Source organism: Doryrhamphus excisus, chromosome 17 (assembly GCF_030265055.1).
Source record: "Doryrhamphus excisus isolate RoL2022-K1 chromosome 17, RoL_Dexc_1.0, whole genome shotgun sequence".
In the NCBI taxonomy this organism is placed as follows: Eukaryota; Metazoa; Chordata; class Actinopteri; order Syngnathiformes; family Syngnathidae; genus Doryrhamphus; species Doryrhamphus excisus.
In genome coordinates, this window is record NC_080482.1 from 12,274,916 (window position 1) to 12,301,126 (window position 26,211).

The window sequence follows — 26,211 nt, forward strand, 5'->3', positions numbered from 1 at the left end:
TTTAAAGCGCTCAAAGTTTTATAGGTATTACAATTTTTTTTGATTTTCTTCCCAAAATGTATAATTGTCATTACATTTATAATGATGTATTGGTATAATGTGTTTTTTAAATAGTATTTAATTATACCTTCCTATTGTGCTAATCTTTCTTCACTGATTGGCTGGGAGAATTCACACGGTTCTACAACAAACTGTTAGGTAAAACAGATTTGATTAGAATTGAAAAAAATAGCATTTTATGTGTTTTCGATGCTGCAAATGTTCAACACAAGCTAACACACGCATAGAGCGAGAACATGCTCACGTGCACGGTAGCAGCATGGTGTGTGATTTGCTGTCTGACATCACATATGGCTACCGTGCACATATGCCCCCTCCACACACACACACACACACACAACACACACAATTCATTAGCATTGTCATGCAAACGAGGGCGCTGCCAGAGTATGAAACAAATGAAATGTACTCCTTTACTATACAGCTGTGCTCCTTCTCTTTTATGAAGTGTGGCCTAATTCAATGAGGAAGCTTTTTAACACCACCCACCCTCCCACCGCCACTTTACAAGCCGCCCCAGCTTGTGTTTACAGCGGCACCGCTTGTTGAACATAAACATCAGCTCGCTGCAAATATTACAGTGGCCTTATTAACCAGGCCAGGCAGCAATTACATTACATCCAGGGCGTCCACATCCGCAGAGCCAGCACCAGCCTGCCCGCCCTCTGCCGCCATGTTTCTTGGCAGCATGACGGCCATCATAATCTGATTCTCTGTCACGGCGCCAAGAAGCGAAGGCATTAGTGCAGTACCACAAGCCTTAATGAAGAGAGCGCCACCGTTAAGAACATGGAGCAACACGCTAACGTCGAGACCAATAAACAGCCGACGGCCATGTTGGCTTTTTAGGTCCTCGACCGCGGACTTAGTGGGAGTGGCTTGGACGGCGGAGCGCAAAATGGCCGCTCGCAGCATCCAGGAATCCAAGATGGCGACAGGGCTGACCTGCCTGCGTCAAAAACCAAACAGCCGCCCGTCTTGATTTTGATGGACAAGCACACAAGGGCCGAGGAGGGGCTTCGTGGGTCCGAATGGCGGTTTTTGGTTCACGTCCAAGCTGCTCGGGTGCTGTTGCTCCTTTCAGAAGATCCTCACAATCACCATTGGTATGCAGGAATGTCTTCCTGGGGGGCTATTCTGTGCTTTTGGAGGGAAGCTGGTCGCTAGGACAGACCATGTGAGGAGATGTCAGGGCCAAGAGATGGCGGGCATCCTTCCACTGCCTCCTTGTCTCCTTGCCTCCTCACCACCACACTGTGGACGCTGATGAGGTCAAATATGATGAACAAATGATGATGATGTGAATGATGCTTTGACCCCAATTTGTACCATCACTCCTCCCCTTTGGAAACAAACATTGTGGTGCCTTCAGGTTATCATTGTACAGTCTGGAAAAATGACATGTACCCATTCCAAACTGAAAATGTGGTAATGTTTTGTCAAAATGTCAGACAAGCAGTGCCACTACTACAATACAGCTATAGTTGGTCCGACAAAGGATGCATTCATTTTAAAGTATGACTTTGACATGCTCTCTATTGTACTGTATTAAGTCATAAAAACATTTTTAATAAAACGATGTGCCCACAGATATAAGCAACACAACCTCTTCATGTTTTAAACACTGCAGCCAGCACTAACATGCTACTGAAATGATAAATATGCAAGAAATTGGATTTGAATAATGTGTATATTTGTTATTTTAATGTGATACTTTACATACATTTTTAATGCAGGATCATGTATTATTATATGGGAAAGCATTCCAACAGGTCAGCTTTTTTTTTGCTCAGGATGATTTTTAAGGAAATGAATGATTAGACGCATTGCAGAAGTAACAATAGAGCAGTACTACTACTACTTGTATAGAAATAATATTGATTAATAATAGTCATGATGGACGAGTGGTTAGCACGCAGGCCACACAGCTAGGAGACCTGAGTTCAATTCCATCCTCTCCATCTCTGTGTGGAGTTTGTATGCTCTCCCCGTGCATTTCTCTGGATACTCCGGTTTCCTCCCACATTCCAAAAACATTCTAGGTTAATTGGCAACTCCAAATTGTCCATAGGTATGAATGTGAGTGTGAATGGTTGTTTGTCTATATGTGCCCTGTGATTGGCTGGCTGGCGACCAGTCCAGGGTGTACCCCGCCTCTCGCCCAAAGACAGCTGGGATAGGCTCCAGCATCCCCGCGACTCTCGTGAGGATAAGCGGTAGAAAATGGATGGATGGATGAATGTATAGTCATGATAATTCCGATAATAAAAATCGAGTTAAATAAATACAATACAAAAAATTCTGAAAAATTATCAGGTTATCAAATAAACATAACAGATATTAATTTTTCATAGGATACGCTTCACCATACGATTCACTTTCATACAATATTAAAATAACTAATCCGGCTAAATAACTCATCATGTTAAAAACACTTACACGTTTGCTGATAACAAAGTCTGTTTAAGCCATTTAGTGAAGCTTTACATTGCCCTGATTGTTTGCTGTTACGTCATCAATGTCAAACAAGCAGGAAGTTTAATGTGAGGAACAGGAAGGTTTTTTGCATGTTTGTCACACTTCTATGTTGCAGATCATTGAATGTAAATATTAGTCCATGCAGTTTTTTAAAGGAAATCTTTTATTATTAAGGGAGAAAAAAAATCAGTGTGAAAAAGTGACTAATAACTACTTGAGCCACCCTGAGCAGCAACAACTGCAATCAAGTGTTATCAAGTGTGATAACTTGCAATCAGTTACAACTGGGATCAATCACTTTTTCACACAACGGCATAAAGGTTTGGATTTTTTTTCTCCCTTAAGGGAAATTGCACTTTTTTAAATTTTGCCGATCATTTACAATCCCTGTGCATTCTAGCCCGAGAAAACGGGTTAATATGAGCTTGCTAGCAATGGATGTCATGGGGAATATCTATTTTGACGCTAAAGCCCTCACAAAAAAAATTTAAAAAAGTATGCCAACAGTGTTCCTTTTACATAACTGACTTGTATATTAACCAAGCTACAGCGATATTATTATTGTAGCAGCTACTATCAAAAATTATTTTCATCTCACAGACTAGCACAGCGTCATTCGCAGATGGAAGAGTGGATACCTAGCTCTCCATTTTGCTACAAAGATTCAACAAGATGTTTGCCATCAACATTTTTCTACCTGAGGACTGGAGCACACGTCTTGTGCTGGAAGACACAGCCATCCCAAGGAGAGTGGACATCATAAGTGTTGTTACTTTATCTATGTTGCTGTTGTTCACAGAACTATGCGCCCAAGGAAATAAGTTTGGGTAGTGTTTTAAATCATCAAAATACACCAAGATACTGCAACTATTACATATTATCATCAGTGTACATGTTAATACATGATGAACAGCATGTATATTAAGCCATACAACGTTATTAGAGGTTTTTGTTTTAGAGGGCTTCATTGTCAAAATAGGCCAATGATAGCAATGTAGGCTAGCTCATAACTTAACTTGTCTTCTCATGTTATAATGCACAGAAAAGGGAAAGAAATGTGTTTGGGAATAAGGATTGGGAATAATGTAGAAAATGTAAAAAAAAAAAAGTGCAGTTTCCCTTTTCATTAAGAAGGTCTCATTTAATTTAAAAACTGCATTTTGTGTTGAGTTGTGTTGTCATTGCCTAATATTTAAATGTGTTTGATGATCTGAAACATTTAAGTGTGACAAACATGCAAAAAAGTAAGAAATCAGGAAGAGGGCAAACACGCTTTCACACCACTGTACTGTATGTGTGGATTCAACTGAGTAAAATTAAGCTCAGGCCTGGCGAGTCGCATCCAGATCAGAGAGAATGGCATCCCGGAGGGCCAACCGTGCTCCTGTGCTGGAATGTCAAGTAGTTGGGCCGCGGCGGGAGACTCAAGCAGGAAGCGTTTTGACTAATGTTTCCCCTTTCATGGCGCTCCGTCGCCGTGCCCCCACAACCGCCCAAAACCTCCCCGAGACAACTTTACGGTGATGTCATTCATATGCAAAGCAGGCGTGCTTTCAGTGTGTGTGCGTGCAGCCGCTGGCGAGCGTGCGTGTTGCTTGAGTGGCTGATTCCATTACTTGAAGGACCATTACGCTTGCCTGTCAGCGGCCGAAAGACCTGAGAAAAATTAGCGGATTAAATCACTCCCATCCTCCTCCTTTTCCTCCTTTTCCTCCTCTTCTTCCTCACGCACCCCTCCTTGCCTCGTTCTAAGTCACGGCAACATTTGAGTGGACCAAGCTAACGTGTTTTTACTGGCCTGTAAAGGTATAAACCACATCCAGAAGTCTAAGTTAATGTCACCTTCAGCATCACTCCCCATAAAAAAAGAAAGGAATCAACCTCACATCCCAAAATGTGAGAATGAAGCCTCCGGCTGAGATTAATGCTCTGGGAAACAACAACGTTCCCCAGTGGGGTTTGCCTCACACCAGATGGGTGTAGCCTCACAAGGCCAAGAGGCTAGAGACGACACCCCCTCCTTCCCCCCACAACCACCACCCAGTGGGGAGGACGGCGAGCTAATGCCGACAGCTCAACAAAGGCCGCCACCGCCGTGGAGGGCATGGAGGAGCACGGGAAAGGAGGCGAGGTCAAAGGGACCTCCGGGGGTTCAAGTTCAAGGCGACAGTGCGACGGAGCGCTCCCGCTTCCTCATGTAGCATCAGCACCGCTGTCTCGATAATGGACAGGAAGCCTACCACACGGGGACTTTTAAAGTCATGTGACGTGATGCATTCACTGGACACATCATTTAGCTACATGAGACGTTCAAAATATTAAAAACATCTCCCTGTATGCAACCACTGTAATACACATATTCTGCATTGTAATAGAATTTAGGCCTCACTTATTTTTCTATTTCTATGCAAACATTTTGTCTCGGGTTCCATATATTTCCCAGGTAGCATACAACATGGCGCATGTTTTGTCGTGGTATTAATATACAGCATGAGTCCAACTGTTTTCTTAACGTATATTTAGTACAAAACTTGTTAGCAGCTGGCGGACAGCGACTTCTGGTTGCAAACCAGCCACTAGTCAATGGAGCCAAAGAAAGTTGCAAGTGTGTGATATACACATATAAAAAATATATAATAACACTATGGAACTGAGGGAATAACTCATAGCTAAACACAAAGGTGGTGTCCTACCTCGTAGCGATCTTTGTCAACAATCAACTCTTCAATCAAGGTAAATGTGACGTCAGATGTTCAAAAAGTGAAAAAGTGATTTGTGTTAAAAAAATTTATTATTTCTTCTGGAAAAAATAATTTGTTTGAGGACTTTTTGTTTGATAAAGACCTTAGAATTATTGAAAATGATGGCCCAATCTGACAGCTTGTTCCTAAAACAAGTAACAATGTGCATGTGTGATAAAATATAATGAGATTAGTGAGATTTCCGGGGTGAATTACCTTTGTTGCGGCTCAGTTCAAAGGTCATACAAGAATGCCGAACAATTCCGTGTAGAAAGAAGAGACGTGATGCTGAGTGAAGCACGTTCATGTGGAATTTAGGATCAAGCTTGGATAAACTGTTTGACCTGCTTCATGATGGGTGGGGGGCAGGGGGGTTGCACTTAGCGTGGCTAATCTTGACCAGAGAGTCAAAGTTCGAATACATTTCACGAACTGAAAGACCACCGCGTGACATAGATTGCATATGTTTGTTTTCTCCTCTGTGACCAGACTGGGGGAGAAGGGGTCAGAGGTCAAGCAGACCATGTTAGTCACCCCATAAAACACCTCTTAACATCTCTGCTGACCCACCTCCCTTCCTAATCGTCACCTCTCTTGGTTGTCCACAAAGGAGGGTCAAAGGCCAGGAAGTGTGTCGTCACGTCTTTTTAGTGGCCTCACACAAAGTCAGACAACATGCCCACTGGATGAACTCTGACCCCCACCTCAGCCTGCTGGGTGTCTAAGAGGACGTCACACATATGGACCAAGATGGATGAATATAGAGCAAGTCATGATGACAAAGAATGGATGTGTTTTGGATTCCTCTGATGACATTTGAGTGTAATGCTGACTCTCAATTGGAATACAGTAATCCCTCGTTTATCACAGCTAATTGTTTCCAGATGTGACCGCAATAAGGGAATTTTCTCAAAGTAGGATTCTGTCTTTTGGTCTCGGCCACCCGTGACAGGTGGAAAGCGTCCCATCACTGCACACTCACCATTTTGAACAGCTTTAAGTGTACCATCCAGGCAGTGCACTGCATTTTGCCGTACTCAAATGAAGTGTAAGTACGCAAGTGTGCCATTTGAGACACAGCATGTGTTTATGGTTACATGACAGAAAGTGACTTTTAATGGTCATCAAAGCAACCCAAACTAAAGCAAACAACTATGTCCTCTCTTGTTTACTCTTTCTGCCTGTTTATATCACACACACGGTGCCATGCTGAAGCTCTCTGCGCAGCTCCTGGTTGCCTTGGCAACATCATGAGCACGTGTGTATCTCCACTGGCAGAACTCCCTGTCTCTTTTTCCATGTTTCATTGGACACAATGCAAACACACAGACACACACTCACACCCACATTTTAGCAGTGACTTTAGTCCAAAAGCACACCAGAAAGACACAATGACACCATTATGAACGGCTTGAAAAATGTTGCTGTCGGTGATGTCCAATTCTTATCTTTGTTTCGGGGGGGTTGGTGGATTGCAAAATTTCCCAAAATATAGTTTTTATTGGGCCAACAATTGTCAGTAAATATTTAAATGCTGTTGAGTTTACTAATAAATTCATATCCTTGAAGTTCTGTGGAAATCTACTGTACATGTTATTGTTATGTGATTTTTGGCAACTCCTTTTTAAAGTCTAGATCTACGTTGTGCATTTGCAGTAGAAAAAGTGAGATTATTCAAACGAGTAGGGTACAATTCAGCACATGAAGCAGGGGGTGAGGGCGGGGGTGTCAAATGTTCCTGGGAGCGGCGGTGTGCATGGATGTGATCCCCTCAGGTTAGTTGTTGTACAGCCTAATCCACATGACCCCTGCCTTCCCCCTTCATTCAGTAGCTCTGATTGGATTACACGGCAACTCGCCCTACCCCAGTGTGTGTGTGCGTGTGTGTGTGTGAGTGTGTATGATCGGAAAAATGTATCAAAAACAAAGTGTATCAAACATTCTGTCATATTTGTCAGGGAGGCTTTCATGTAACAATCCTATACTGTATCATACTCAAGGGAGCCGCCAGGAATTCTGGGCTCTATGAAAAGGTTTGCTAATGTTTTTATGGTTCTATACTACCAGTGTAATATTTACTGCTAGTGAGATGTCGATGCAACAGTCTGCATATACTAGAGTATACAATTCACTATCTGATGCAAAAGAACATTACAAATGTGCTAAAGGCCATCTTTTTAATTGCCACAGACTTCCTGCAATGATACCAAGTAACATGTCATTGAACACAGTGTTACTCACCTTCTTCACTGGTAGGAGTAACGATATGGGGAGACAGGGCTGTCACACACTCATCTGTTGTTAAATCTGGTGAAAGAAGCAGTGACAACGTATTTAATAAAACATGCTACATGCTGTGCTGATTGAATGTTGGTTAATAAGGGTGTAGGCTAAAACAATATGCTAACATTCATAACATTTATTTCATTATGGACATTAAGCTAATAGACTGGCTTTCACATATTGAAACCCTTTTTGTTTGCCTGTCTCATGTCACTTTTTTCTCTTTTCTTTTTTGACAGGCCACAGGCTGCTAAGCATGGTTGTGGTGGACCAAACCATTTCATTTCATATGGGTGGTGCAGTCAATATGTAAGATTGGTCACTGTGACTATTTCACTGTTACTACCAAATTCCAAATTCTGACTATATATTAAAAAATATATATTCTACCTATTTATTGGGGCCCATGTCAGTCAGGAGCCCTTTATAGTGCCACTGATCATACTGAGATATATTTCTCATATTTAGATCATTTCATATAGCTAAATAAGTCAGTGAAAATACAGTACAGTTGTACAAGCACAATAACAACAATGCATTCTGAATGAATTCTCAGGTATTGGGTGAAGTACAGTACTGCAACTACTGCCACCTGCTGTTCAGGACCGTCACCAACAGTTAAGCGAAATAGAATAAGGTGGATGAGGAGAGACAGGTTTTAATGACTCATTAATTGTCTTCTCTGTACACACCTTTTCCGTCTGCTCATGCTTTATACACACTGACTCGCAACCCTGAAGGTCAAACCCTCAAGGTCACCCTGCTTGATTCCGGCCTTTCAATTAGCACACATGATCTGAAGTGACATTTCAACATGGTAGCCATAGCGACCGTTTGACGTCCTACCCGGCTGTTCGCACCTGAACGCAGCCCACAAAGAGATGAGGACCTCAGAGTGGACATTGTTCCTCCATGAAAATCACCATCATGGCGGGTCAAGGCTGGTAGTAAATCTCTGCGTAAGTAGGGATGGAAATCTCTTTGTGACCATTTGAATCTAGATACACAGGTTACTATACAATTCAAACGCAATATATTTTAAAAACATAATTCAATATGATTTGATGGAGTGTACAAACAATACCATTTGATTTCATTCCAAAGTTAATGTTTGTAGATTTAGACAATCTTACATTAGAAAAAATAAAGATGCCTGTTGTATGAAAGTGCAAAGTAAAACGATGACACATCTCTTCAAAAAGTTTCAAAATATGTCCAAAGTCAGAGAAGTAAATATAATTATTAGTCACATTTTCCACCTACAAGACTCTCAAAGCGCTTAGACACCGTTAGCACATTTAACTACTGATGACGCAGCATCAGGAGCAACTGGGGGTTCAGCATCTTGGCATGGATACTTCAACATGATCACAGGAGCATGTAGAACAATCTTTCTCTGGTAGCCAAGGGTCTCACCAATTGCTTCTCTTGTGATACCGGGTGAATGTCTCCACAATCGATTAATTTAAAGATTTATGGATTACTGTCGATACAGGAGGCTGCTACAGGTACAGCCAAACAGTTCGCTTGGCAAACATGGGACCAGCTTCTCATTTGACCTCCATGCTTGTGACTGAGTGACAGCACAGGATGGAACATCTTGATAGCCTCCTGATGGCAGCCCAGCTCCAGCCTCTGCTTGCAGGACAATGAGCAATCACCGTTCAGTGTTGGTGATTAGACACTCACAGCTGCAAAGAAGCGGCAGCCTGAAAAGAGCCTTTTTTTCTGGATCTGACCATGTGACCTTACAACTGGAATCATTCATTCCTTCTCTTATTCAGGATGGCGGGTGAGCTGGAGCCTGATCTCATCACGCACCCTGGACACCCAGACAGCCTGGACTGGTCATTGGTCAATCACAGAACACAAGCATTTGCACTCACTTTCAATAGTCTAGAATCTATAATTACCGAACATGACTGTTTTGGGGATGTGGGAGGGAGCCACAGTACCCGGGAAAAAAACCCATGATGGACTGGGAGAACATGCAGACTGCCTCACTGGGAGGCAGCCGAAGTTCCCTCTACCCGGGCATCATGAGACTGGAATGTGTCAGCAGTCCAGGGGCTGACTGATTTAAGAAACCCCCCAGAAGGCCATCTATAGTCTAATCTGGAGCATGCTTAGACAATGTAGGGAGTGCATAAAAGCATGTGCACACTTTACATCTGATCTCAATTTTCCGCTTTGATGCAGAATCCAATGAGGTCCTGCCCCAGGTGGAGGAGTTCAAGTATCACCAGTGAGGGAAGTTTTGAGCGTGGGGTCAACAGGCAGATCGGTCGTGGGGAAGAGCTGACCCAGAACCGGGCGATCTATGTTCCCATCCTCACCTATGGTCATGAGCTTTAGATTGTGACCGAAAGAAAGAGGTTGCGCATACAAGCGGCTGAAATTAGTTTCCTTCATAGGATGGCTGGACTCACCCTAAGAGATAGGATTAGGAGCTCAGTCAACTGAAAGAGTAGAACCACTCCTCCGTCACATCGAGAGGAGCCAGTTGAGGTGGTTTGGACATCTAGTCCGGATGCTTCCCTGGTGAGGTGTTCTGAACATGCCCAGCTAGGAGAAGGCCCTGGGGCAGACCTAGGACACGCTGGAGGGACTATGTCTCACAGCTGGCCTGGGAATACCTTGGTGTCCTCCTGGTGGAGCTGGAAGAGATGGCCAGGAACTGGGAAGTCTGGGCTTCCCTACTGAGACTGCTGCCCCTGCCACCCAGTCCCGGATAAGCGGAAGAAAATGGATGGATGAAGAATCCAATCGTCAATAGGTTACTGTTTTGGTTTCCATTGATGGTTCATGTGTTATTTATGTTTTTCAACAAGAATATTTAATTGAGTAGGGTTGTGTGATTTATTAATTTTCACTTTCTATGATCGCACTTTGACAGCAGCAACATGTGGATTCAGTATCTTGTCCAAGGATACTTTGACATGGTCACAGGAGGACGGAGGATCAAACCTGTACAACCTGCAGACAACTGCTCTACCCGACTTAAGTTATGGTCATCACTTGAGAAAGTGCTTTGAAAAAGTTGGCAGTGCCATGTTGTGTCATGGAGACGTACACTGAGATGTCAACTTCAGTCTTGGAAGTTCAACAAGGCGTGGACTCGTGCCCCCTTCCTGGCTGCACGTGATTTCAAACATCCTCCATCCATGCTTGGTAGGAGCCTTTCAAAGAAATAAAACATGAAGGAGACTTAAATCAGGAAGCAGATTTGTCTTCAGCTGAGTGATAGATTGATGACCTCATTAACGTGTGTAATATTCATCAAGCTCCTTCACACCCAAAAAGCGTCCGCAAGCACATTTTTTTGGTGGCGAGATAAGAAATCAAATCTGTATTTTATGTTTTTTGCCACAGGGAAGCATGAGTTACTACGTACATATTGGAGCGCCGTGAACATTGTTGTCGCCAGAAAGCAGACGCGGCATTAGCATAGGGCGGCTAGCACAAAGACGTTCCCAGGCTTTGATGGTAAAACAGAGGACGGCATTGATAGCGCCGTCAATGCGATGCGGCCGTAATATGCCGCATATGTTTGCCATCCCGCTGCAGCTCTATGGGATTAAGCCTCACATGCAAAGTGGTCCGCCCAATAATGTTTCTTCATGGGTTACCCTCTCTTCATTAAAACGCAGACAAGGGGCGGGGAAAGGGGGGGGATTCTTCAGCATGTCTGGTTGGGAGTGTGGGAGCGTGTGTGATGTTGTGTGCTAGGAGAAGGGGGGGATGCATGGGAATTGACTTTGCTATTAAATGACTTGACTAAAAAAAAAAAAAACAAAGTCCCCTCACCCCCCATTCCCCATCCATGCAAGAGCACGAGAAAGCCACCGCGACCGCTGCTGCAATTTGCTGTCTGGTCGGCATAAAGGAGAGGTCAGAGGTCAAATAAGTGCGCCGAGTCTGAGGTGCTTTCTCATGTTAATGCCTTTACAAACAAGTCATCATTCCGGAGATGTTGGCGCGACAAACTTATGGATGCAAAATCTAACAACTGTGAATCTTCACTGGGAAACAATAAATCCACCAGAGGACGCACCAAACATGAATTAAGAAGATCTGTCAACAACGAGCTCGAACCCAAAAAAGTACTCAGACACCCCCAAGAAGTGAGACGTGAAGAATATGTGGCGTTCTTGCATGCAGCTCTAGCGGCTTCTACTGTTCATTGGAGTGTGTCCATTTATCAGGACTTTTTCGAGTTCTTCCACACCAAAGTCCACCAAACTGCCTTGCTTTGTATACAGGGAACAGAGACGGGTCTTCCGCAATGTGTTCCTCCAGACATGAAGCGTTGTGGTCACCGTCTTATGCGAAGAAAGGCAGTGGCAAAGGAGACAGATTGCATCATGACTCAAATCTCATTTAGTGGTGTGTTATCTTTCATAGTGTGAGTTGAACAAATTTGCAGATCAATAGCAAAGACCCTAAAGTAGAAAACACAGTAAACATCCTTTTGGGAGGGGGGGCTCACATTGAGTTTTTGTGTTTGTTTCAGTCCTGACCATTAACTTAAGCATCTTTTTGCAAACAAACAAATGCATAGAATTATTACATACTGCATGTTCATTAGCTGGGAGTGTAAGAAGACGCATGTGTGCTGGGATAAAAACACATAAGCTGAAATGACCTGAAGCAAACTCCTCTGTCAAGTATTATATTAACACACATGCATAATTCATAATACAAGAACATAAAATTAAAATAAATAGTTGTTCTAAAGGTGCAGCATGCACTTAACACACGGATTTAATGAGACCTGGAAGAAAGCCAGACACCGTTTATGGTCCAGCATCTAGCGGCATCTTGAGGTACTGCATGTGCAGGAAACTTAATACTGTGCTGGTTAATATCAAATTTTTGAAGCCTTAAAGAATAAGACGTTGATTGAAAAATAATGCTTTGAATGTGTTTATTTTATGAAATTATTATGTTTAAAAAATAATGTCTGCATTTTTTCTCATCAATTAAATCTTCCAAATGTTAAGCTAGGGCTAATTTCTTATTCAAAGGCTTCACTTTAGATCTTGTCTTGACTGCTCAAGGGTCATGTAAGCTGGGAGGATGTTCCACTTTTCAGAGGAGCTGTGTGAAAGACAAGTTCCTGGAGGAGAAGACGAGGACACAAGGAGGCCTCTCGCTCTGCTCCCGTCTGCTCAGGAGCTCCTAATCGGAGCAGACAAGCGGCTGACGGAATGAAGATGCTTAATTGGCAGCGAGTCGTGGGAACGCGTAAACAAACAGCTGCCACCTCGTCCCTCTTGCTCATGAATAAAGCGGAACACAACCTGGCAGCTGCAGGGAGGCCGCAGCATCTCAACAGGATTGAGGAGAAGGAGGAGGAGGAGATTAGGCTAACTTTAATCCTCCTCCAGTGGTGAAACATGCAGACACAAAACATGCTCACATACATGAGGAGAGGAGATAATGCCCTGATATTTGCCCCTAAACACTTTTAGCAGAATATACGATCCTTTGATTCACAATCAAGATTTATTTTTATAAACATCTTTAGCTGCACAACTTGAAGGAACTAGAAGAGCATTGTTAAGACGCACTGTTCTTTTGGCTTTTAAGAAAAACATTAAACGAAAGTAAAGTAAAGTGTAAATCCACTCAGGCAATCACTTCAAACTGCAGTTTGCCAGACTCGTCACCTGGGAAGGGAAGGGTCCTACACATCTCCAGACCCAGTTCTGGTAGGGTGGCAGCCTATTTAATTTATATAGTTTAATATAATTTCATAAACAGAAAGGTAAAAAAAATTCTATAAAAATGAACTAATTAACAAAGTACTGTGCTCTTGGGGTCATTTTGGTTGGCAGGCCACTACTGGGAGGGTTCACCACTATTCCATGTTTCCACCATTTGTGGATAATGGCTCTCACTGTGGTTCGCTGGAGAACCAAAGCTTTAAAAATCGCTTTATATTAAAAGTATTAAAGAATTAAATCAGGAAAAAGTGGCAGTTAGTGGAACAGAGAACCAAATGCCAGACAATATTGTAAAATCCCGACATATGTAGGCGTAAGAGGGGAAACGATAGTCGAAATAGGAAGGGAAAATATATTACTATGAGAATGGGGTTTGGGCACACATAGCTAGTTTGCTAAAATTGTAATGACATAGAAAACCTCTTCTCTTCAACTATCTAAAGTAGTCAATGTTCAATCAATGTTGTTGTTGACTGTTTTCCTTTGGCTGAAGGATGCAAGGGCAAACCTTTAAAGCCAAATAATAAAGCTCATGAGAACAAAGAGTAATTTTACAACATAGTGTATGTTGTACTTCCTAATTTCCAGGGGTGTGCCCCTTACAAAGCCCCAACAATACAATATGTGTATATGATTTGTGTTAAAGGGGAACGGCACTTTTTATGTGAACACTCATGAACACAACACTCTCAATTTTGCTACAAAGGCTCAACAAGATGCTCGTTTGCCGTCAGCATTTTTTACCTGAGGACTGGAGCACACGTCTTGTGCTGGAAGACACAGCCACCCGAAGGAGAGGTGACATCGTAAGTGTTGTCGCTGCTGTTGTTGTTGACAAAATTAGCATAAGTACGTCTATCAATGCAGAGAGAAAATACGTTTTGGTAGTGCAACGTTGTGAGAGGGTTCTTTTTAGAGGGCTTCATAGTCAAAATATGTGTATCCCAATGACAGCATTGTTAGCTAGCTCAAATTAACTTCTTTTCTCTTGTAATAATTCACAGAAAAGGGAAAGAAAGGGGTTGTGAATGATGGACTTTTTTTTTTAAGTGCCGTTCCCCTTTAAGCTGAATATTTGTTTTTGTTGCTGCATTTTGGTTGTGCAGCAGCGTTTGATGGTTCATTAATTCCTTTTCTACCGCTTATCCTCACAAGAATCGCGGGGGTGCTGGAGCCTATCCCAGCTGTCTTTGGGCGAGAGGCGGGCTACACCCTGGACTGGTGGCCAGCCAATCACAGGGCACATATAGACAAACAACCATTCACACTCATATTCATACCTATGGACAATTAACCTAGCATGTTTTTGGAATGTGGGTGGAAGCCGGAGTCCCCAGAGAAAACCCACACGTGCACGGGGAGAACATGCAAACTCCACACAGAGATGGCCAAGGGTTGACTTGGACTCGGGTCTCCTGGCTGAGTGGCCTGCACACTAACCACTCGCCCGCCGTGCAGCCACGTTAGATGGTATTTAACATAAAAATTTGCTCTTCACGAACATGTTAGCATGCAGCAGGCCAACTTTAAACGTCTTCTTGTCTTGACTTTCAGGATGAGATCCCAGACTTGATGATGTCCTTATTAGCATTTCATTTAGTGCATGCTAATCCGTACTTCCATCATGAGGAGGTCAGCACACATGAAGATGATTAAAAAGGTGGTCACATGACAGCAAAGCGATTCAGTGAAAAAAACCATGGTTCGTGTGTGCTGCTAACTATTTTTTCTTCACTGTGCTTTTATAAAGATAATAAAGCTTACTTTTATCAGCTATTTATACAACAATATCTTTATAAGAAAGCAGCAGAAATCTAATTAAAATCAGTGGGCAGTTCACTAATTATTCTGGGAGAATTTTCTAGGTGGAAAACGTTTGAAATGGAGCTCAAACAAGCCCCGCCTCCTGCTTGATGGTAGGCGGCCCCATCAGGGCATGAGGAGGGGGACACCTTCATTGATGTCTTTGAAGCAACTTTTATTCTGCTTTCTTTTGTCGTCCCTTCAGAATAATAATAAGAAAGCAACACCACCATCGCCACTTCCTTCAGGACTTTGCTTCCTTTGATTTCTTTGCAGCATGGCGTCTAATAATAGACATGTCCATCAACTGCAGCCCCCCCATGTCAGAGTTAATTGGCACCGTGCAAAGACTTCTGAAGCCGGTCCATCATTAGATCACTGGATGCTGACCGACCCACCTGCTCTCGACCCCCCGGTAGGGCGGACCCGCCCTCTCGCCATCCAGCCCCGTCTTTTTAGAACGTATCAAAAAGGCTCAGACCATTCAGGACTATAAAATAGCTAACTATCAAACAAATATTGTATTTCATAGGTCCTTTCTTTGAATGAGACAACTATGATGCTGATGAAGACTCACCTGTTACTGCTTCAGCTTAATAAAGATGGCGGCAGGGGCTGTCAAAGGGCAACACGGACAAGTCAGTAGTTACACAAGATGGCAGCCTCCAAACACTTTGCTGACTTCGGCTAATGTTAGCCCAGTCAGAGAAGCAAGCTAATGAAAGCTAGTATTAACTACACAATGCTAGCAAGCATTAGCCCTCTAAGGCTAGCAGCTAATATTCTCAGCTCAGGAGAGTGTGCTAATGCTACCAGCTAAAACTAGTCCCATGATGCCAATAGCCAATAATATCCACACATTTTGGTTGTAATTTATAAGATGCCATGTGAATCTTTCAACTCACAAAATGTTTAAAAAATGAACATGTACCTGTAGTTAGCATGTTGTCCAGACTGTTGTGTTGTGACAGCTTAGTTTTTTTTTCAATTGAAAAAAACTTTACGTGTACCCTGGTGGACAGTTCAAGAAATTCTGATGTGTACAACATCAGTTTGTTTTTGAAGGTGATTTGTTAAATCACAACACCCATGTTAGAATTTTAGTGATGCTTGCGGTGTGAAAGATTTGTTTATCAATAATAATTGCCCTCTAATGTGTGCACCAAAAAAGGGTGCATGTATGTTGCCAAAGAGTCAAAGGTGAAGGGAATAAAAGTGTAATGTGTTCTTTTGGGAGTGTAAGTGTGCATCAGTTCCCTTGTCCTAATGCTCTGGCGCGTCTCCCATGATGCCGCTTCTGCCAGCTTCCTGCCTCTAATGGCCGCCTCAGTGTGCCCCCTGCACGCCCCCTCCCCTGAGGCAGAGAGCCCGGTGGCGTTAATGGAGGCCATTGAGGGCCAAAGAAAGGCTCCTTTGTGGCTCTGGGGGCAAGCGTGGGCACCCGTTTGCTCACACACAGCTTCCCCTCGTCACGCGGCACTCAGAAGGCTGTGCCAACAGCGGAGATCCAAAGACAGCAGCTCTAAAATGGGGGGGTGGGGGGTGAGCACAACAGCAATGGAGGCCAAAGTTGGCATACAGCGTGAGTCAGTGAAAGGCCCCGAAAGAAGAGGACAGATTAAACCGAATAAGACAAATTCAATTGGTGTTAAGAAAGAAGGCGGTGAAGGAAATGGCCGACAAACCTGGCAACCCAGCAGAGAGAAAAAAAATGGAGGAAAGACAAAGAAGCGGACGTTGCCACGCTGGTCAGTGAAGCACTTTGGCTTGATTTAGAACACCCAGATTGTTCCGCCGTGCCAACAGATGTGACGCTAAATCTGCGCTAACGCTTTTTGTTGTCAGGGCAATGCCGAGCGCTCACGCTCAATGGCGTTCCTGGCGCTTTGTGTGCGCTTTTGTCGTCATTCACGCTGCATAAAACAAAGTGTTTCCTGCTACCACTCGGGATACTTTTGTTTACTTGGAATTCTGTAGTTCAGGTGCAAGCAAAGACATGATTGGTAGACGCAGAAAGATGAAGGCGGGGCTTATGGGCATACTCGGAAGCAGAAAATATCCTAGTTGGAGGATACAAAGACTCTAATTAAGGGGTCTCAAACTCAATTTACCTGGGGGCCACTGGAGCTAGGGTCTGGGCAAGGCTGGGCCACATAAGGTTTTCAAAAAAAAAAAAAACGCATTTATTAAAAACAGAAAAATATACAAACTTTTTCAGTGCTTTGGTTCCGATTTTCTACAATAAAAGCTCTGATAAAACATTCCACTGTTCTCAAATATCTAACTTTTTATTTTTCTGCACAAAATAATATGAAAAATAAATAAACAAATCAAGAATAAAGAAAATCAATCAATCAGTAATAAATACATATAATAATAATAAAACGGCAAATAATAAAAACTTAAGAAACCACATATAGTTGGTGGGTAGACAAATAATTTTTTCAGATTAAAATGAACAAAGCATTATTAGAGCCCTGTAGACATGACAAAACACGACTATAGTCACATTTATACTCTTTTTATTTACAACATATTGCGCAACTGCAGGGTCTTGTGACACATGCTAACTCGCAAACTAGAGAGCTAGCGACCGAAACGGTAGCCTTCAAGTTATTTCCTTTAAACTTAAATAGCCTAAAACTTACCACTTCCACACGGATAGGGAGGATAACTATTAACAGTTATTTAACCTTTAACATGAACATTAATCAAACGTAATAATTTTTTCTGGGTACATGATACCATACAGCATCCATATCAAACTTGCGCGGGCCGCACTAACATGAAACTTTCATATCAAGGCGGGGGCCTCAAACTAGTGTCCTCCGGGCCACATTTGGCCCGCGGGCCGTGTGTTTGAGACCCCTGCTCTAATTCCATCAGTACACTTCAAAAAGTCAACTCTCTACTTCATTTGTGTGAGAGTGAAACTTTTGACAGTATAGTCCTGTCCTAAGTCAATTAATGTTGCTGCCCGCTTACCGGATTCCCTTCCCTTTCTCTACGTAGCCAAGATGGCGGTGATTGAGTGGCGGGTAGGGTCAATTGCGGCACACTCACCATTGGGAGCATGTTGAGTGCAACATGCAGGTACTAACAGTGTTTTGAGTGCATACTGGTTAATTTTAATAAATTGAATATTTTCATAGTTGTTAACATAATTATAATCACCTTTAAACTCCAATTTATTCATTGTTTATACCACATTGCAGGGACTCGATACGGCTAATAGCTAGCAAGCTAACCAGTTAGCATCAAATTTATATCTTTGACACCTAAGAAGCCAAAAAGTTTTTTCCACCTGTTTTTCATATCAAACATGCCATGGCTGACTTCATGACTTCATACTTATTAAAAAAACGCAATATTGCGAGGGGCAACTGTAGCAGTAACATATGTTACAATATTTTTGTATCCATTTGGTAAGAAAGTGCTTAAAAAAAGACATGGAAACTGTAATGTGTGTCATGTGTCTACTTGTATCCGGAAATGAAAATGAAATTAGTTATTGAGGAAAAAGCAAACATTTCACTGTGAAGAACACGTTAGAAATAAAGAACAGCCAATGTGTGTTTGAAATGAAACATTGACTTTTATTTATCTACATTGTCAGGTTAATGACCAAGATTACATAGCTAGGTTCAACAACGCCCCCTGCAGGCAGGACATCCATACTCCGCCTCCCTCCTGGGTCAGACAGGTCCTCCCTCTTTGTTTGCACCGTCACTGCCGGAAATGGCGGCGCGCCCGTCTTGTATCCCTGCGCTGCTGCAACCGCCACCGTGGGAGAGCGGAGGGAAAGTAGCGCCATATTTGTCCCACTATGTCATCTGTTCAACACGCCTGATTGGCTTTCACACCATGGCCTCCTAATTAATATGCAGCACCCCTCCACCTGCCCTCTGGCCCCGCCTCCTCCCGCTGCTCTAAGACAAAAGCGCATTGTGTAGGCACCTCCTCGTTTAATTACGTTCAAAAGGGAGCCTCGTCACCAGAGTGTGTGTGTGTCGCCATGAAACGAGCACATCCACATCCATTTCATCCTGCACGCACCCCCCCCCACCCGCCCCCCCGCACCCCGCCATGGCGAAGGGAGGAGCGCACGCAGTCCTATCCCACACAAGAGGACTAAAAAGAAAAAGTCTAGTCGCTTGTTGCCTTTATGCAAATTGGCGTGCCATGAAGTTTTGTTGGCCGTCCCACAAAGAGCGTTTGTACTGGGAGCGCTGGGCAGAATGGGAGAGGTTAGGAAGGGTTGTGGGGAGAGCACGCTGTCGAAATTCCCATCGAGACGTCATGTTACTTACCCTCTCCTTTTCATCTTTACGTTGCCGCCCGCTTCCAGGACCCGCTTATTCATTTAGACCACATTTGTCGCTGCCGCCATCTTTGTCTCGCTCTCTGGTTTTAGTCAGTTTCGGTTATCGATCTGTTTTCAAGTCAGTGGCATAATGTGCAGCCCCTCAAATAAGACCTTTTCAACATGGCGTACATTTTCAGGTTAGCGTACAATCTGACACGTGTTTTAGTTTTATAATCATAGTTTTACATGCTTTAAATAATTCTAAATGCATATAAACGGCAAATGAAAGGGACAAATGAACAATTAAGGCTCCTTCTACCTTAATTGAAGACGTGATTGTTCCCAAAGACACGATGCAGCAGCAAGATCAACACTTCCTCTTCAACACCAGCTTCCTGTTTTATCATGAGTTATTTCTTGAATTCTGTTGTGTTTCTCACCTTCTTTCTCAAGATGCTGGCACTTGCAAATTTCTTTGACGCCATTTTGGTGAGAAACACAATTTAATTCAATAAATATCTAATGGCGCTGATAATGGCGACAAAATTACAGTCTTGACAAAGACTGCTGTAATGGCAGTACGCAAAAGAAAAGGAAAGCCACCACCATGAAAGTGAAACCAGACATTGCACAATTGCTCAGAAAGTGAAGACACATTACTCAATACTGCCTGCATGCCTGGTCCAAGCTGCTCATCAAGGCTTCGGTATCCTTGAACATGTGAAAGGATCTGCTCTTAAGAAATGGCTGGTTATAACTTACAACTCTGTTGTTACTGTTTCACTTGATTCTTTAATTCTTCTTCCTAGCTACCAGTGGGTCCATGACAGGCCACATGTGCCCTCAATAAGGTGTCTCCATTAACAAGCCATGAAGCCCTCGACTTCCTCAGACCTCCGGTGACCCCCTCTACCGCTCAATCACGCATGCCCACAAAAGCAGCAGCTCGCAGGCCTGCGTGTGGTGGAAGTGTCTGCATCATTGCTGAATGGTGATGGGATGCTGGAGAGGGGGGGCGGGGGTGTTCGGTGCTGAAGGTGAGGGCCTGAATGGATGCTTGATGGTGTTGGAGGTTGGGGGGAGAGGTGGGTCAGTTGTCTTTTGTCATGGTGGTGTCCAGCGTGCCCCCCCCCCCCCCCCCAACCCCATAAGGAGTGTGTAATGACGGCCTTTGTTGGCTTTTCCTCTTCTAATGGCTCCACTGGGAGCCCTTGTTAGTGTCCGGGTGCGACGCCAGGGGACCTCGCAGGAACTCCGGGATTAGAGGCTGCCCTCTTTGGGCCCTACATGTGACCCCGTAGCCCCATCACAATGGTCATTCACATGCTGTGTCTTTAGATCTTCTAATTGCAAATGATTGCATTTGTCCTTCTATGAGTTTTACATTTGGGGTGAGCTCAGTCTTCTGAGGCTTCTATTCACGTTTCAGCCCAGCAGCGTGTCACCTCAATGATATAATGACTACAAAGCTTTGATTGGTGGACAAACAACCTCTTGGTCTTTCCGTCAGCAGAAGACTCAGTTAAACTCACCTGGAACTTAGCTGAAGTTCTATAAACTATAGAATCTTTGATATCATCTTCATTTGCAGTAGGGATAGGCATGATACATCTATGTGACAATGTTGTGACAGCACAGCATGCCAAAGGTGCCTGGAAGATCGCCAGCTCTGACCTGGTCTGTTCTTGGTGTAGGTGAAGCGCACCCTGCGCAGTGGTTAATTGTCTGACAGGCGCACAGTGCAGACACGTCACCAAAACTTCACACACATAAAAGGAACTCAACCTGACGGCAGTTGAAAGTACAGTGGGTTGCAGAAGTATTCATACACATGAGCAACTCTCAATTTCTCGGCACAGAACCAAGTAAAGGTGTGTTTCTCCTGTTTACATGAAAGGAAGTTGCACAATCATGACAATTGTTCATAAGTACTCTTTACTATAGATCGATTGCATAAGTCTGTATTTCATTCATTCATTCATTTTCTGCCGCTTATTCCTCACAAGGGTCGCGGGGGTTGCTGGAGCCTATCCCAGCTGTCTTCGGGCGAGAGGCGGGGTACACCCTGGACTGGTTGCCAGCCAATCACAGGGCACATATAGACAAACAACCATTCACACTCACATTCATACCTATGGACAATTTGGAGTCACCAATTAACCTAGCATGTTTTTGGAATGTGGGAGGAAACCGGAGTACCCGGAGAAAACCCACGCATGCACGGGGAGAACATGCAAACTCCACACAGACATGGCCGAGGGTGGAATTGAACCCTGGTCTCCTAGCTGTGAGGTCTGCGCGCTAGTCTGTATTTCATTGTTGCAAAACTATTCATACACTTGCACCAAAGTTGTCATTTTTAGTCGACTGCACACCAAAAACTCTTGCATTATACTATAGTGTCACAAGCATTAACATACCTGTGACTCTTATAGGCTTTTTTACTCCCTATAAATTGTGCCCAATATTCACCTGTCCACAGTCACCCCATCCTTGTCAGCAGACAACATTCAAAAAGTTAAAGGATCTGTCAGAAGACCTCACAAAAAAAGTTCTAGAGAAGCATAGACATTGGCAAAGCTATGCAGCCATCGTGGGTGGCGTCAATGTGCCAAAAAGTACTGTTGCATAACTGGTACAGAAGTGGAAGCGTCATGGTACCACTGACAACCTCCAAAGAACAGGACATCCCTTCAAGATCACAACACAAGGCAAGAGAAAATGCTCAGGGAAGCAGGAGAAAACCTCTCTGTGACTTCTGAAGGCCTGAAGCAGTCTCTCCAGGTTGCTGGGATTAATGTACACAAGTCCATATACGTATACCACACTTTACACAAGGAAGATCTCCATGGACGTTTTGCAAAGAAAAAGCCATATCTGAAGAAAAAGTGATCTGGGCAGATCAAACCAAAATTGAACTTTTTGGCAAACATAGACCAGGAAGTATGTTTGGTGCAAAGCCAACACAGCCGATGATGCAGCTCATACCATCCCTACCTTGATCATGGAGGTGGGAACATAATGCTATGGGGCTGGTTCTCTTCCTCTGGTCCTGGTGAGCTTGTTCATGTGCAAGGGATGATGAATAGTGCCAAATACATTGACATCCTGGAGAAGAACCTCTTCATGTCTGCAAAAACCCTGAACCTCCGACTGAGGTTTATCTTTCAGCAGATTAATGATCCAAAACATACAGCTTGAGTGACACAATAATGGTTCAGGGAGAAGATAGTGAAGCTTCTAGACTGGCCAAGTCAGAGCCTGGACCTCAACAAAATAGAAAACCTGTGGCAGGATGTGAAGACCGAAGTTCACCGAAGATCACCACGGAACCTGACTCAGCTGGAGCGGTATTACAAAGAGGAGTGGGCAACTGACTTGCTGGTATTGCTACCAAAGTGTTGACTATGACTTGATGCCTCGGTGTGAATACTTTTCCAACAATGAAATACAGACTTGTGCAATCTATCTATAGTTCACAACGCTTCAGAATGAACACATTCGTTCATTCATTCATTCATTTTCTACCGCTTATCCTCACGAGGGTCACGGGGGTGCTGGAGCCTATCCCAGCTGTCTTCGGGCGAGAGGCGGGGTACACCCTGGATTGGTCGCCAGCCAATCACAGGGCACATATAGACAAACAACCATTCACACTCACATTCATACCTATGGACAATTTGGAGTCACCAATTAACCTAGCATGTTTTTGGAATGTGGGAGGAAACCGGAGTACCCGGAGAAAACCCACGCATGCACGGGGAGAACATGCAAACTCCACACAGAGATGGCAGAGAGTGGAAATGAACCCTGGTCTCCTAGCTGCGAAGTCTTCGCACTAACCACTCAACCGCCGTGCAGCCCAGAACGAACACATTTGTGCTATTTTCTTTCATGTAAAAAGGAGAATCACACATTTCCTTTGTTATGTGCCAAGAAATCGAGTGTTGCTCATGGGTATTAATATTTTTGCAACCCACTGTATGTTGCCAACTTTTTCACATTTTTCATCCAACCACAAACAGCCACGGCATGCAATATGTATGTATTGTGTGTGTATATATATATATATATATATATATATATATATATATATATATGTATTGTCATCTAATGAATCTCATTCAAAGAGAAAAAAGAGATGCTCGTTGAATAAATGTAAGTCAGTCGGTGTCTTATGGATTTACCTGTGATTGTCCATATTTGTTTTAATCTAATAATAAAAAATTAAGAGCCGATTCTAGACATGCACAGAAATGTTAAGCGGGCGTACATGCTAACAGTGTTTTGTTTGCAGCATTGCTTGTTAGCTGTGTGTCCAGCCCTCAACCGGGAGAAGTGGATTGCACTTTGTCATAAAATATCCTACATCCAGATTTAAACATGCAACCAACTTTATATTAATCTTTGTTTTGCGGCATCTTTGCTAATTTGCATTCTAACAGTGATTGGATGTTTACTGAGGAGAGCACACGCAGCCCAGTGAGATGAGAGATGAGTTGTACTGCTGTCTTCTGTGTCAGTTTCATTCATTCATTTTCTACCGCTTTTTCCTCACCAGGGTCGCGGGGGTGCTGGATCCTATCCCAGCTGTCTTTGGGCGAGAGGCGGGGTACACCCTGGACTGGTGGCCAGCCAATCACAGGGCACATATAGACAAACAACCATTCACACTCACATTCATACCTATGGACAATTTGGGGTCACCGATTAACCTAGCATGTTTTTGGAATGTGGGAGGAATCCGGAGTACCCGGAGAAAACCCACACATGCACGGGATGGCCCAGGGTGGAAATGAACCCTGGTCTCCTAGCTGTGAGGTCTGCACGCTAACCACTCGACCGCCGTGCCGCACTTATAAAATTTGTATTCTTATTTTTAAACAATTCCGTTTTTCAAGGGACAGTTGCCAATCTTAAAGCTGTTATGCAAGCTAAACTGCAGTTGAAGATTTCAGCCATCATTATTTGAAATTCTTGTATTTTTAATAAGGCTGGACTTGCAGAGGAGGGTCTACAATGTAGAGGTGCGGCCACTGTGTGCGACTGGCCAATCACAGAGCATGAAGAGTGAATACACAATTACAGATAATGAAGAGATGTTTTCGTTACTGTTAGAACCCGTCAAAAATATATTATCTTTAACGGCTATCCGGCTCATCCCTAGACTACATGCAGAGGAAGGGAACATTTTGGGATGTGAATGAGCAGCGTCACTGCTGTCACTGTTGATTTGGCTTTCACACGGCTCACCATTTTCCGTGGAGTGAAGCACTTTGGAGCACTCGTGCACACTGGAGGCAATTTCCCTTCAGTCAAGTGGCTGAAAACCTCTTCAACTCAACAACTTCCTGCGTTTAGTCCCCCCCCCCACTTCTCTCTCACGACACCACCCTCCACGCTCAGTCCGCTGTCGCTGGCGTCAATCGCCAGCTCCCAGCAGGCCGCTGCTCTGCTGACGAGCTGGCTTTGTTCTAGAAATAATCTGCAAGAGCTGGAAAGTGGAACGCTGAAAAGCGCAAATGGGATCGACTCTGAGAAAGAAACACTTCATGTTCCCACTCATGCTTACATCGGTGGGGGTGGTGCATTTGCTACCTGGGCCTTCAGTGAGGACTTAATCCATCTCTTAATTCCACCAGTATCGCATTGCAATTATACAAGATATTGATAACAATATAACTCGTAGGCGTGGTAATACATATTTACAGACTATTCAGCTTATCAAACAACCACGTCGCTAATAGAGTTTGTGACATGAAGACTGACAAGGCAACACATAGAAGCTGAAATCTGACTGGACAAAAAAAATCTAATATAAGTACACAAACACGTAGTGGAAGCAGTGGAGCCAAGAGACACACAACAAAACACAATCTCATGGAACAAATACTCAACTGAAGTAGTAAATGTAGGTCCGTGCTTCTGATAGTGTTTAGGCCAGCAGAGAAGGACGTGCTGGCCCTGACATCCCACCTGTCCCACAAATGTGGGACATGAAATCAAGGGTGTGATTTTAACTGAGTGAAAAGCTACTAAACAAACAGGAAGCAATACAGAGAACATACAAGTACATCTTAAATATATTTTGCGGTGTACCCCAGGGATCAATGTCGGGAGTAAGACTGTTTAACCTAGTACTAACAACGACCAACTGATGTACTAATATGAGCCAGGTTAGGAAAGCAACCTTTTTACAAGGTATCACCTGATATCATTCATCCTGAATTCATCATTCATTATTTCATAATGTATTGATGTAACTGTCATCTATTATATATTCATAACAATGTTTTTGTTAGTTTCATCCTCAACACATTCTGTATTTGTCCATTCATTGTACAATGTTTATGCCAGTAGTAGTTATTCTTAAATCTTTCCATAATTAACTAATAATTCCATAATTACTTAACCTGCAGTTATTCATCACTGCAGTCAAGAATTTCTCAGCCTCGTAAATTGACAGATTTTTTTGTCAAATTTTCTTCAAATTATTTATTATTTAAAACATTAATTTAATTAGGAAAAAAACAATGTAACATAAAGACAACAATCTTCAATCCAGAATGAAAGGCATTAGAAAGAAGACAAAGAATTATTACGACTAGACTAAAGGCTACACATTAACTCTAATTCCATCTCTTTATTCATTAGTGGTGAGTACCTACACATTTTTCATTCATTCATTCATTCATTGATTTTCTACTGCTTATCCTCACGAGGGTCGAGGGGGTGCTGGAGCCTATCCCAGCTGTCTTCGGGTGAGAGGCGGGGTACACCCTGGACTGGTCACCAGCCAATCACAGGACAG

At 43.3% G+C, this 26,211-nt stretch overlaps 1 long non-coding RNA gene across 3 annotated transcripts in view; it reads right to left on the minus strand.

Moving 5' to 3' along the window:
- The window catches only part of LOC131105477 (uncharacterized), a 47,093-nt gene extending 31,030 nt beyond the window's left edge, over positions 1-16,063 (minus strand). For 2 of the 3 annotated variants that reach the window (XR_009119944.1, XR_009119942.1), the window contains exons 1-4: positions 16,026-16,063; positions 15,672-15,709; positions 10,636-10,741; positions 7,521-7,586 (exon numbers count right to left, since the gene is read on the minus strand). This is a non-coding gene — a long non-coding RNA (uncharacterized LOC131105477). Of the gene's footprint in view, positions 1-7,520; positions 7,587-10,635; positions 10,742-14,035; positions 14,477-15,671; positions 15,710-16,025 lie in introns of those variants that run through there. The other variant, XR_009119943.1, reaches the window with a different exon arrangement.
- Between the last annotated feature and the right edge of the window lie 10,148 nt (positions 16,064-26,211).